Source organism: Dendrobates tinctorius, unplaced genomic scaffold (assembly GCF_039654945.1).
Source record: "Dendrobates tinctorius isolate UK_male_01 unplaced genomic scaffold, ASM3965494v1 ptg000432c, whole genome shotgun sequence".
Taxonomy (NCBI): Eukaryota; Metazoa; Chordata; class Amphibia; order Anura; family Dendrobatidae; genus Dendrobates; species Dendrobates tinctorius.
The window spans coordinates 479,251-491,367 of NW_027362095.1; the positions used below are offsets into that span (position 1 = coordinate 479,251).

General features: G+C 41.8%; 6 non-coding genes across 6 annotated transcripts; all 6 read left to right on the top strand.

Moving 5' to 3' along the window:
- The first annotated feature begins 4,215 nt into the window (after window positions 1-4,215).
- Window positions 4,216-4,288, top strand: TRNAV-UAC (transfer RNA valine (anticodon UAC)). The gene has a single exon. It is a non-coding gene; the product is annotated as a tRNA-Val (tRNA).
- Window positions 4,289-5,056: 768 nt separating this feature from the next.
- TRNAV-AAC (transfer RNA valine (anticodon AAC)) lies at window positions 5,057-5,129 on the top strand. Its single transcript has one exon. It is a non-coding gene; the product is annotated as a tRNA-Val (tRNA).
- An 86-nt stretch (window positions 5,130-5,215) lies between these two features.
- Window positions 5,216-5,288, top strand: TRNAV-CAC (transfer RNA valine (anticodon CAC)). The gene has a single exon. It is a non-coding gene; the product is annotated as a tRNA-Val (tRNA).
- A 938-nt stretch (window positions 5,289-6,226) lies between these two features.
- Window positions 6,227-6,299, top strand: TRNAV-AAC (transfer RNA valine (anticodon AAC)). Its single transcript has one exon. It is a non-coding gene; the product is annotated as a tRNA-Val (tRNA).
- Window positions 6,300-6,575: 276 nt separating this feature from the next.
- On the top strand, window positions 6,576-6,648 carry TRNAV-UAC (transfer RNA valine (anticodon UAC)). The gene has a single exon. It is a non-coding gene; the product is annotated as a tRNA-Val (tRNA).
- A 943-nt stretch (window positions 6,649-7,591) lies between these two features.
- Window positions 7,592-7,664, top strand: TRNAV-AAC (transfer RNA valine (anticodon AAC)). Its single transcript has one exon. It is a non-coding gene; the product is annotated as a tRNA-Val (tRNA).
- The last annotated feature ends 4,453 nt before the right edge of the window (window positions 7,665-12,117 follow it).

A 12,117-nucleotide genomic window follows, 5' to 3' on the forward strand; every position in this document is an offset into this window, starting at 1 on the left:
TAGGGCTAGGGTTAGGGCTAGGGTTAGGGCTAGGGCTAGGGTTAGGGCTAGGGTTAGGGCTAGGGTTAGGGGCGTGTTGGGGTTCGGGTTGGAGTTAGAATTGGGGGTTTCCACTGTTTGGGCACATCAGGGGCTCTCCAAATGCAACAAGGCGTCTGATCTCAATTCCAGCCAATTCTGAGTTGAAAAAGTCAAATGGTGCTCCTTCCCTTCCAAGCTCTGCTATGCGCCCAAACAGTGTTTTACCCCCACATGTAGGGTATCAGCCTACTCAGGACAAATTGCAAAACAATTTTTGGGGTCCAATTTCTCCTGTTACCCTTAGGAAAATAAAAAATTGGGGGCAAAAATATCATTTTTGTGGAAAAAAATGATTTTTTTATTTTCACGTCCGAGCGTTATAAACTTCTGTGAAGCACTTGGGGGTTCAAAGTGCTCACCACACATCTAGAAAAGTTCCGTGGGGGTCTAGTGTCCAAAATGGGGTCACTTGTGGGGAGTTTCAATAGTTTAGGTACATCAGGGGCTCTCCAAACGCACATGACACCCGCAGACCATTCCATCAAAGTATGCATTCCAAAACGTCACTGCTTCCCTTCCGAGCCCCGACGTGTGTTCATACAGTAGTTTTCTCCCACATATGGGAAATCAGCGTACTCAGGACAAATTGGACAACAAGTTTTGGGGTCCAATTTCTCCTGGTACCCTTGGGAAAATAAAAAAATGGTGACTAAAAGATCATGTTTGTGGAAAAAATACGAATTTTTTATTTTCACGCCCGGGCGTTGTAAACTTCTGTGAAGCACTGGGGGGGTCAAAGTGCTCACCACACATCTAGATAAGTTCCTTGGGGGGTCTAGGTTACAAAATGGTGTCATTTGTGGGGGGTTTCCACTGTTTAGGTACATTAGGGGCTCTCCAAAGGCAACATGACACCCGCAGACCATTCCATCAAAGTCTGCATTCCAAAACGTCACTACTTCCCTTCCGAGCCCCGACGTGTGCCCATACAGTAGTTTTCTCCCACATATGGGGTATCAGCATACTCAGGACAAATTGGACAACAACTTTTGGGGTCCAATTTCTCCTGGTACCCTTGGGAAAATAAAAAAATGGTGACTAAAAGATCATGTTTGTGGAAAAAATACGAATTTTTTATTTTCACGCCCGGGCGTTGTAAACTTCTGTGAAGCACTGGGGGGGTCAAAGTGCTCACCACACATCTAGATAAGTTCCTTGGGGGGTCTAGTTTACAAAATGGTGTCATTTGTGGGGGGTTTCCACTGTTTAGGTACATTAGGGGCTCTCCAAAGGCAACATGACACCCGCAGACCATTCCATCAAAGTCTGCATTCCAAAACGTCACTACTTCCCTTCCGAGCCCCGACGTGTGCCCATACAGTAGTTTTCTCCCACATATGGGGTATTGATACTCAGGACAAATTGGACAACAACTTTTGGGGTCCAATTTCTCCTGGTACCCTTGGGAAAATAAAAAAATGGTGACTAAAAGATCATGTTTGTGGAAAAAATACGAATTTTTTATTTTCACGCCCGGGCGCTGTAATCTTCTGTGAAGCACTGGGGGGGTCAAAGTGCTCACCACACATCTAGATAAGTTCCTTGGGGGGTCTAGTTTACAAAATGGTGTCATTTGTGGGGGGTTTCCACTGTTTAGGTACATTAGGGGCTCTCCAAAGGCAACATGACACCCGCAGACCATTCCATCAAAGTCTGCATTCCAAAACGTCACTACTTCCCTTCCGAGCCCCGACGTGTGCCCATACAGTAGTTTTCTCCCACATATGGGGTATCAGCATACTCAGGACAAATTGGACAACAACTTTTGGGGTCCAATTTCTCCTGGTACCCTTGGGAAAATAAAAAAATGGTGACTAAAAGATCATCTTTGTGGAAAAAATACGAATTTTTTATTTTCACGCCCGGGCGTTGTAAACTTCTGTGAAGCACTGGGGGGGTCAAAGTTCTCACCACACATCTAGATAAGTTCCTTAGGGGGTCTATTTTCCAAAATGGTGTCATTTGTGGGGGGTTTCCACTGTTTTGGTACATCAGGGGTTTTCCAAACGCGACATGGTGTCCGATCTCAATTCCAGCCAAAAACGTCAAGTGGCGCTGCTTCCCTTCCGAGCTCTGCCATGCGCCCAAATAGTGGTTTACCCCCACATGTGGGGTATCAGCGTACTCAGGACAAATTGCACAATAACTTTTAGGGTCCTGTTACCCTTGGGAAAATAAGAATTGAGGGTGAAAAGATCATTTTTGTGGAAAAAAATATGATTTTTTAATTGTATGGCTTTATGTTATAAACTTCTGTGAAGCCCATGGGGGTTCAAAGTTCTCACCACACATCTAGATAAGTACCTTGGGGGGTCTAGTTTCCAAAATGGGGTCACTTGTAGGGGGTTTCCACTGTTTAGGTACATCAGGGACTCTCCAAACGTGACATGGCGTCCAATCTGAATTCCAGCCAATTTTGCATTGAAAAAGTCAAACTGCGCTCCTTCCATTCTGAGCTCTGCCATGCGCCGAAACAGTCGTTCCCCCCCACATATCAGGTATCTGCGTACTCAGGACAAACTGCACAATAACTTTTGCAGTTCAATTTCTCCTGTTACCCTTGGTAAAATAAAAAAAATTGAACCTGAAGTATTTTTTTTACGAAAAAAAGTTAGATGTTCATTTTTTTTAAAATATTCAAAAAATTTCATGTGATGCACCTAAAGGGTTAATAAACTTCTTGAATGTGGTTTTGAGCACCTTAAGGGGTGCAGTATTTAGAATGGTGTCACTTTTGGGTATTTTCTATCATATAGACCCCTCAAAGTGGCTTCAAATGTGATGTGGTCCTAAAAATAAAATGGTGTTGTAAAAATGAGAAATTGCTGGTCAAATTTTAACCCTTATAACTTCCTAACAAAAAAAAAATTTTGGTTCCAAAATTGTGCTGATGTAAAGTAATCATGTGGGAAATGTTAGTTATCAAGTTTTTTGTGTGCCGTATCTCTGTGATTTAAGGGCATAAAAATTCAAAGTTGGAAAATTGCAAAATTTTCAAAATTTTCGCCAAATTTCCGTTTTTCTCACAAATAAACGCAAGTTATTTGAATGAAATTTTACCACTAACATGAAGTACAATATGTCACGAGAAAACAATGTCAGAATCACCGGGATCCATGGAAGCGTTTCAGAGTTATTACCTCATAAAGGGACAGTGGTCAGAATTGTAAAAATTGGCCTGGTCATGAACGTGCAAACCACCCTTGGGGGTGAAGGGGTTAATTAGCCTTAGTTAGCATATTCTATTGCTGGTTTAATGAGCTTTACTTTTACCAATGTGATTATTTCTACCCGTTTTTGCTTTTGGCAAGCATGTGTGTTTTTGACAGTGTCTAAGTGTTCCTAATTCAAGTAACACCTGATAGGATCAACGTGCGAAAGCAGGCATCTAGGTGCTTTTTCTTTTTGGCTTTTGGACAAAGGCATGAGAATGTTTTGTGGAGCATGGTTTTGTTTCCCTGTTTGTTCTTTTTCTCCAATAGCCTGACAAATGAAAGGTTCCTGTGTTGCAAACTGCACTTTGTCCTGTCTTCAGACATAGAGGAAGACCTCTTGACTTTGGCTGGCTGTTTTTTTCTTTTTCAAGTACATTTCAGCATGTTTAAACATCTTTATCTTTGCATGTAGTTTCTGAAGTGTAGTGGTTGTCAAGTTCACCTCACACGCCAACGGTCCCCAGTTCGAAACTGGATAGAAGCATGACATTAGGCGTTGACATTAAAGCTTTTGTCGTTGAGTCTTTGTTCTCGATGGCTCGTCATGACCACAGTAACCTTCCGCAGCCGGATTCTGTAGTGTAGTGGTTATCACGTTCGCCTAACACACCAAAGGTCCCCAGTTCTAAACTGGGCAGAAACACGCTGTTACCCTTTGGTATCCAAGCTTTTGACTTTCAGGTCTTGATCTCGATTGCTTGTTGTCACCACAGTACGCGCTTGCTTCCGGTTTCTGTAGTGTAGCGGTTATCACTTTCGCATCACACGCGAAAAGTCCCCAGTTCGAAACTGGGCAGAAACACAGCTTTTGTCTTGGAAAACGAGCTTTTTGTCTTGGAAAACGATCTTTTTGACTTTCAGTGCTTGTTCTTTATTGCTTGCCATGACCACAGCATTTTTTGCTTGTTTGTATCGGTTGGTTTCTGTAGTGTAGCGGTTATCACGTTCGCTTTACACGCGAACGGTCCTCAGTTCGAAACTGGGCAGAAACACAGCGTTCCTCTTGCAAGCTAGTGCTTTTGACAATGAGTGCTTGATCTTTAATGCTTGCCATGACCACAGTAAACGCTCTTGTCTGGTTACTGTAGTGTAGTGATTGTCCTGTTTGCCATCCTCCTGAAAGTTCCCTGTTTTGATCCCGGGCAGAAACATGTGGATTTTCTTTATTTTGATCACAAACGTATATTGTTGGCTTAATTAGCCTTAGTTAGAATATTCTATTGCTGGTTTAATGAGCATTACTTTTACCAATATCATTATTTCTACCCGTTTTTGCTTTTGGCAAGCATGTGTGTTTTTGACAGTGTCTAAGTGTTCCTAATTCAAGTAACACCTGATAGGATCAAGGTGCGAAAGCAGGCATCTAGGTGCTTTTTCTTTTTGGCTTTTGGACAAAGGCATGAGAATGTTTTGTGGAGCATGGTTTTGTTTCCCTGTTTGTTCTTTTTCTCCAATAGCCTGACAAATGAAAGGTTCCTGTGTTGCAAAATGCACTTTGTCCTGTCTTCAGACATAGAGGAAGACCTCTTGACTTTGGCTGGATGTTTTTTTCTTTTTCAAGTTCATTTCAGCATGTTTAAACATCTTTAGCTTTGCATGGAGTTTCTGAAGTGTAGTGGTTGTCACGTTCACCTCACGCGCGAACGGTCCCCAGTTAGAAACTGGATAGAAGCATGACATTAGGCGTTGATATTAAAGCTTTTGACGTTGAGTCTTTGTTCTCGATGGCTCGTCATGACCACAGTAACCTTCCGCAGCCGGTTTCTGTAGTGTAGTGGTTATCACGTTCGCCTAACACGCGAAAGGTCCCCAGTTCGAAATTGGGCAGAAACACGCTGTTACCCTTTGGTATCCAAGCTTTTGACTTTCAGTTCTTGATCTCGATTGCTTGTTGTCACCACAGTAAGCGCTTGCATCCGGTTTCTGTAGTGTAGCGGTTATCACGTTCGCCTCACACGCGAAAGGTCCCCAGTTCGAAACTGGGCAGAAACACAGCTTTTTCTCTTGGAAAATGATCTTTTTGACTTTCAGTGCTTGTTCTTTATTGCTTGCCATGACCACAGCATTTTTTGTTTGTTTGAATCGGTTGGTTTCTGTAGTGTAGCGGTTATCACGTTCGCTTTACACGTGAAAAGTCCTCAGTTTGAAACTGGGCAGAAACACAGCGTTCCTCTTGCAAACTAGCGCTTTTGACAATGAGTGCTTGATCTTTAATGCTTGCCATGACCACAGTAAACGCTCTTGTCTGGTTACTGTAGTGTAGTGATTGTCCTGTTTGCCATCCTCCTGAATGTTCCCTGTTTTGATCCCGGGCAGAAACATGTGGCTTTTCTTTATTTTGATCACAAACGTATATTGTTGGCTTAATTAGCCTTAGTTAGCATATTCTATTGCTGGTTTAATGAGCATTACTTTTACCAATGTGATTATTTCTACCCGTTTTTGCTTTTGGCAAGCATGTGTGTTTTTGACAGTGTCTAAGTGTTCCTAATTCAAGTAACACCTGATAGGATCATGGTGCGAAAGCAGGCATCTAGGTGCTTTTTCTTTTTGGCTTTTGGACAAAGGCATGAGAATGTTTTGTGGAGCATGGTTTTGTTTCCCTGTTTTTTCTTTTTCTCCAATAGCCTGACAAATGAAAGGTTCCTGTGTTGCAAAATGTACTTTGTCCTGTCTTCAGACATAGAGGAAGACCTCTTGACTTTGGCTGGCTGTTTTTTTCTTTTTCAAGTTCATTTCAGCATGTTTAAACATCTTTATCTTTGCATGGAGTTTTTGAAGTGTAGTGGTTGTCACGTTCACCTCACACGCGAAAGGTCCTCTGTTCGAAACTGGATAGAAGCATGACATTAGGCGTTGATATTAAAGCTTTTGACGTTGAGTCTTTGTTCTCGATGGCTCGTCATGACCACAGTAACCTTCCGCAGCCGGTTTCTGTAGTGTAGTGGTTATCACGTTCGCCTAACACGCGAAAGGTCCCCAGTTCGAAACTGGGCAGAAACACGCTGTTACCCTTTGGTATCCAAGCTTTTGACTTTCAGTTCTTGATCTCGATTGCTTGTTGTCACCACAGTAAGCGCTTGCATCCGGTTTCTGTAGTGTAGCGGTTATCACGTTTGCCTCACACGCGAAAAGTCCCCAGTTCGAAACTGGGCAGAAACACAGCTTTTGTCTTGGAAAACGAGCTTTTTGTCTTGGAAAACGATCTTTTTGACTTTCAGTGCTTGTTCTTTATTGCTTGCCATGACCACAGCATTTTTTGTTTGTTTGAATCGGTTGGTTTCTGTAGTGTAGCGGTTATCACGTTCGCTTTACATGCGAAAGGTCCTCAGTTCGAAACTGGGCAGAAACACAGCGTTCCTCTTGCAAACTAGTGCTTTTGACAATGAGTGCTTGATCTTTAATGCTTGCCATGACCACAGTAAACGCTCTTGTCTGGTTACTGTAGTGTAGTGATTGTCCTGTTTGCCATCCTCCTGAAAGTTCCCTGTTTTGATCCCGGGCAGAAACATGTGGCTTTTCTTTATTTTGATCACAAACGTATATTGTTGGCTTAATTAGCCTTAGTTAGCATATTCTATTGCTGGTTTAATGAGCATTACTTTTACCAATGTGATTATTTCTACCCGTTTTTGCTTTTGGCAAGCATGTGTGTTTTTGACAGTGTCTAAGTGTTCCTAATTCAAGTAACACCTGATAGGATCATGGTGCGAAAGCAGGCATCTAGGTGCTTTTTCTTTTTGGCTTTTGGACAAAGGCATGAGAATGTTTTGTGGAGCATGGTTTTGTTTCCCTGTTTGTTCTTTTTCTCCAATAGCCTGACAAATGAAAGGTTCCTGTGTTGCAAAATGCACTTTGTCCTGTCTTCAGACATAGAGGAAGACCTCTTGACTTTGGCTGGCTGTTTTTTTCTTTTTCAAGTTCATTTCAGCATGTTTAAACATCTTTAGCTTTGCATGGAGTTTCTGAAGTGTAGTGGTTGTCACGTTCTCCTCACACGTGACAGGTCCCCAGTTCGAACCTGGGCGGAAACACAGCTTTTTTTTCTCTTGGAAAACGATATTTTTGACTTTCAGTGCTTGTTCTTTATTGCTTGCCATGACCACAGCATTTTTTGTTTTTTTTTGAATCGGTTGGTTTCTGTAGTGTAGCGGTTATCACGTTTGCTTTACACACGAAAGGTCCTCAGTTCGAAACTGGATAGAAGCATGACATTAGGCGTTGATGCTAAAGCTTTTGACGTTGAGTCTTTGTTCTCGATGGCTCGTCATGACCACAGTAACCTTCTGCAGCTGGTTTCTGTAGTGTAGTGGTTATCACGTTCGCCTAACACGCGAAAGGTCCCCAGTTCGAAACTGGGCAGAAACACGATGTTACCCTTTGGTATCCAAGCTTTTGACTTTCAGTTCTTGATCTCGATTGCTTGTTGTCACCACAGTAAGCACTTGCTTCTGGTTTCTGTAGTGTAGAGGCTATCACGTTCACCTCACACGCGAAAGGTCCCCAGTTCGAAACTGGGCAGAACCACAGCTTTTCTCTTGGAAAACGATCTTTTTGACTTTCAGTGCTTGTTTTTTATTGCTTGTCATGACCACAGCACTTTTTGTTTTTTTGAATTGGTTGGTTTCTGTAGTGTAGCGTGTATCATGTTCGCTTTACACGCGGAAGGTCCTCACTTCGAAACTGGGCAGAAACACAGCGTTTCTCTTGCAAACTAGCGCTTTTGACAATGAGTGCTTGATCTTTAATGCTTGCCATGACCACAGTAAACGCTCTTGTCTGGTTACTGTAGTGTAGTGATTGTCCTGTTTGCCATCCTCCTGAAAGTTCCCTGTTTTGATCCCGGGCAGAAACATGTGTCTTTTCTTTATTTTGATCACAAACGTATATTGTTGGCTTAATTAGCATTAGTTAGCATATTCTATTGCTGGTTTAATGAGCATTACTTTTACCAATGTGATTATTTCTACCCTTTTTTGCTTTTGGCAAGCATGTGTGTTTTTGACAGTGTCTAAGTGTTCCAGGGGAAGAGTCTTGAGGAGATCATTTGCATATTCCCAGTGCCTTCTGGGATAAGTGAAGAGTCTCCGTGAGCTCAACGATCACTGGGTTTTGGCCGTTGCAGCTGAAAAGAGGAAATCGGAAAAATTTTTGCTCATCTTTCATCATTTTTAAGAAATCTCAAGATGGAAGAGGCCAGGAGCCATTTGGTGAGCTGCATTTCTTGCTACATGTTTACAGATTTACCAGTGGAAAAGCCAAACTTCTCTTGCCACAAATGCAAGCTTGTGACCCTGTTGGAGGAAAAGTTGCAAAATCTCGAAGAGAGGTTAGCTACGTTGAAGATCATTAAGGAAGGTGAAGAGTTCTTGGACAGAGCAGAATTATCTCTTCATGTTACAGAAAGAGAAGAAATTCGAAGTGCACCTGAATAAACAGAGGAATGGAGACATGTGACCCAGAGAAGCAGGAGGATCAGGAGGCAGTCAGCACCCATACTGCTCAGAAACCAGTACCAGGCTCTCACGCAGGAAAACGATGACGAAACACATCAGGATAAGACTTTGCCAACAAACAGCAACCTTGTACGCCTTCAGAGTCCTCCTAGATGGAGAAAGAAAAATGTTGTGAAGAAGAAACGGAGAGTGGTGGTCATGGGGGATTCCCTGTTGAGAGGAACAGAGGCCGCTATCTGCAGACCGGATATAACTTCAAGAGAAATGTGCTGTCTTCCAGGTGCAAAAATTAAAGATGTGTCTGACAGGATATCAGGACTCTTCAGACCTACAGATGACTATCCATTCCTGCTACTACATGTGGGAACAAATGACACCGCAAGAAACGACCTGGTAACCATCTGCAGAGACTTTGAAGACTTAGGCAAGAAAGTAAAAGAACTGGGAGCGCAGGTGGTCTTCTCTTCCATCCTCCCAGTGGATGGCCATGGAACAAGGAGGTGGAATAAGATTCTGCAGGTGAACAACTGGCTACGTCGATGGTGCCGTCAGCAACGATTTGGATTTCTGGATCACGGAGTGAACTACTTATACGATGGACTACTTGCTAGAGATGGGGTGCACCTTACGAAGACTGGAAAGCAGGTATTTGGAAGTCGCCTTGCTACACTTGTAAGGAGAGCTTTAAACTAGAACAACATGGGAAGGGAAGCAAAAGACCAGAAAAAGCCATACACCTGACAAATGCTATTGAGAACTCTGCTATTAGAAGTGGAAAGGAAGAACAAAGACGAAATAATCTAATTAATAAAAATATTGGAGAAAGAGAAACCAATCACAAACTAAAATGTTTCTATACTAATGCACAAAGCATGGGCAACAAACAAGGAGAATTGGAACTACTAACACAGGAAAAGAAATATGATGTAATTGGAATCACCGAAACTTGGTGGGACAATACACATGATTGGAATACAAGACTAGAAGGATACAACTTATTTGCAAGAAACAGACTTGATAAACGAGGAGGGGGTGTCGCATTGTATGTTAGAAACGCGTATATCTGCACAGAGATTGAAGCTTCAGAGACTGGGAGTTCTGTGGAAACTGTTTGGGTAAGAATACAAGGACAGTACAATGGAAAGGACACCATTGTAGGCATTTACTACAGGCCGCCTGTGCAAGCTGAAGATATGGATGAACTCTTTATGCATCAAATGGCCAAGTTCTCCAAAAAATATGACATAGTTGTCATGGGAGATTTCAACTATCCAGACATTTGTTGGGAATCTCTCTCAGGCAAAACTAACAGGTCAAGGAAATTCTTATCCTCTCTTGCTGACAACTTTATCTTCCAAAAGGTAAGGGAGAAAACAAGGGGAACTGCTACCTTGGATCTAATCCTTATAAACAGGGAGGAAATGGTTGAGGAGGTAAAAGTGGCTGGGACCCTAGGAGGTAGCGACCATGCTATTTTAGAATTTTGGATAACTAGAGGCGGAAGACCTGTGAAGACTCAGACGTCAAGGTTAGATTTCAGAAAGGCAGATTTTAAGGGATTCAGAAAGAGAATTGGAGGGATCCAATGGCTGGATATCCTTAAAGACAAAAATGTCCAGGAAGGATGGGAAATCTTGAAAAATGAAATTCTCAAAGCACAGTTGTTAACAATTCCGAAAAGAGGGAAGAATAGGAAGCATTTAAGGAAACCAGGATGGATGAACACAGAACTTAAGCACATGCTAAAAAGGAAGAAAAAAATGTTTATAAAATGGAAAGACGGAGGCATATCTAAAGAAGAATATAATTCTGTCTGCAGAACCTGCAGGGCACAAATCAGATTAGCTAAAGCTGAAAATGAATTGAGGCTTGCAAGAGATGTCAAAAGCAATAATAAAGGATTTTGGGGATATGTCAAAAGTAAAAGAAAAGTCAAAGATGCTATAGGATTTTTACAGGATGAAAATGATGAAATGGTAAGACAGGATGTTGAGAAGGCTGAACTTTTAAATTCCTATTTTGCATCTGTTTTCTCTCAGAAAGGAAATGTAACATCAACTGTTATTCACTGTGCTATTAAGGGAATAGAAGAATCCAGGATATCTATAAACAGAAAGATAGTGAGAAAACACTTAGCTAACCTAAATGAATTCAAGTCTCCAGGTCCAGATGAATTACACCCCAGAGTGCCAGAAGACTGGAGAAGAGCAAATGTTGTTCCTATCTTCAAAAAGGGGAAGAAGGTGGACCCAGGCAACTATAGGCTGGTGAGTCTGACTTCTATACCAGGAAAGATCTTTGAACAAATTATTAAACAACATGTATGTCAATACCTGGATAAGAATGAAGTGATTATACAGAGTCAGCATGGGTTTGTAACTAATAAGTCATGTCACACTAATTTAATTTCCTTCTATGATGGTATCACTGATTGGGTGGATCAAGGAAATGCTGTAGATATAGTATATCTTGACTTCAGCAAAGCATTTGACAAAGTCTCTCATACAATCCTTATTGAAAAAATGACTAAGTATGGAATGGACAAGGCAACTGTTAGGTGGATTCATAACTGGCTTAGTGATCGGACCCAAAGAGTGGTCGTAAATGGCTGCACATCCAGTTGGAAGAATGTCTCAAGTGGGGTACCACAGGGCTCTGTCCTGGGCCCTGTATTGTTCAACATCTTTATCAACGATTTAGATGAAGGAATTGAGGGTAAACTGATTAAATTTGCTGATGACACAAAGCTAGGAGGGATAGCTAATACTAGAGAAGAGAGAGAGAGGATTCAAAAAGATTTAAATAAACTGGAGAAGTGGGCAGCAACTAACAGAATGGTTTTTAACAGGGAGAAATGCAAAGTACTACATCTGGGCAATAAAAATGAAAAAAGCATATATAGAATGGGAGGAATAGGGCTAAGTGACAGCACATGTGAAAAAGACTTGGGTATACTAATAGATCACAGACTGAATATGAGTCAACAGTGTGATGCAGCAGCAAAAAAGGCAAATGCAATTCTAGGATGTATTAACAGAAGCATACAGTCTAGATCACGTGAAGTCATTATTTCCCTCTACTCCTCTTTGGTCAGACCTCATCTGGAATATTGTGTCCAGTTTTGGGCACCACATTTTAAAAAAGACATCAACAAACTGGAGCAAGTTCAGAAAAGAGCGACCAGAATGGTGACCGGTCTGCAAACCCTGTCTTATGAGGAAAGGTTGCAGGATTTGGGAATGTTTAGTTTGCAAAAGAGAAGACTGAGAGGAGACTTAATAGCTGTATACAAATATCTAAAGGGCTGTCACATTGTAGAAGGATCAAATTTATTCTCATTTGCACAAGGAAAGACTAGAAGCAAT